The sequence below is a fragment of the Lemur catta genome, chromosome 5, assembly GCF_020740605.2.
Source record: "Lemur catta isolate mLemCat1 chromosome 5, mLemCat1.pri, whole genome shotgun sequence".
NCBI classification, from domain to species: Eukaryota; Metazoa; Chordata; class Mammalia; order Primates; family Lemuridae; genus Lemur; species Lemur catta.
This window is the reverse complement of record NC_059132.1, coordinates 25,430,252-25,431,810: the sequence shown is the minus strand read 5'-3', so window position 1 is coordinate 25,431,810 and position 1,559 is coordinate 25,430,252. Positions and strand designations below refer to the sequence as shown.

General features: G+C 38.6%; 1 pseudogene; it reads left to right on the top strand.

The window, feature by feature from the left end:
• The first annotated feature begins 613 nt into the window (after positions 1–613).
• On the top strand, positions 614–788 carry LOC123638961 (annotated as a pseudogene).
• Positions 789–1,559: the final 771 nt, after the last annotated feature.

Below are 1,559 nucleotides of genomic sequence, written 5' to 3'. Positions count from 1 at the left end.
TATATGTAAAGACGACTTTCTCCCAAAATTCCATTCTCTATCTCTTTGCCACACCTTTACATAAGAACAGTGGGAAGTAGGTTTGAAAATAAGATTTCTCCAGCCGGCCAATCTTTTAGCTAGATTTGATGCACTTAACTAATTTGAACAGATTCTAATTTGAACAACAGGTCGTTGTTAGAGGGCTGGAGGAGTACTTGTTTTCTGCTGGGCTATTTTTAAAGATTCAGCAAAAATCTTGATTTTAAGTCAGACTCCAGGCCTGAAAAATCATACAGACTTTAAGATTGCTAATTTGTAAAGGGACCTTAAACTACCTGGGGCGAACGTCATCAATTTATAGATGAATGAACTGAGATCCAAAAAGAGGAATTGAGTGCCGGACCCATCGAAGTTTGGGGGCGGGGGGGGGGGCGGGGCAGAGGCAGAAGTGAAAGCTGGGTTTAACTAGTCTTAGTCCGCGGCTCGCGGCTCTTGCCATGCAACGGACATTATTTCAATAAATATATATTGAGTCCCCCATGCTAAGAATGGAACATTCTAAGCAAATAAAACAAATCTATAGTCTCTGCCCTTGAAAGTTTAGGAAAACAAGTTGTCATCTTTAAAAACTAGCTTTGCGGAGTGGCAGTTAGCGTAGCCAATGAGGTTTATCCGAGGCGTGATTATTGCTAATTGAAAACTGAAGTAGAGCCAAGCTGTGCCCCAGTATAATTTATATACACCTTTCAGCTGCTAATAATGTGTCGATTAAGATTGCCAGTGTTTTTTTTTTTAATTTCAAAATATTATGGGGGGTACAAATGTTTTTGGTTATATGGATCAATTTTGTTACGCTTGAATCAGGGTTACAATTGTGCCCATCACCCAGATAGTGTTCACTATACCTGTTAGGTAGCTTTTTGCCCATCCTCTCCTCTCCCTCCGCCCTGTTTGATTTCCACTGAGTTTTACTTCCCTCTGTGCACATGTGTGCTCATTGTTTAGTTCCAGTTTAATAGCAAGTACATATGGTGTTTGTTTTTCCATTCTTTAGATACTTGACTTACGATAATGGTCTCTGGTTCCATTCTAATTGTTGCAAACAGCCTTAATTCATTTTCTTCATGGCTGAGTAGTATTCCATAGTATACATATACCACACTTTGTTAAACCACTCATGAATTGATGGGCTCTCTGGTTAATTCCACATCTTTGCAATTGTGAATTGTGCTGCAGTAAACATTCAAGTGCAAGTGTATTTTTGATAAAATGACTTCTTTTCCTTTGGGTAAATATCCAGTAGTGGGATTGCTGGATCAAATGGTAAGTCTATTTTTAGTTCTTTGAGGAATCTCCATACTGTTTTCCATAGAGGTTGTACTAGTTTGCACTCCCACCAACAATGTATGAGTGTTCCTTTCTGCATCCCCACCAGTATCTATTGCTTTTGGACTTTTTAATAAAAGCCATTCTGACTAGGGCAAGGTGATATTTCACTGTGGTTTTAATTTGCATTTCCCTGATTAATGATGTTGAGCATTTTTTCATATGTTTATTGGCCATTTGTCTATCTTCTT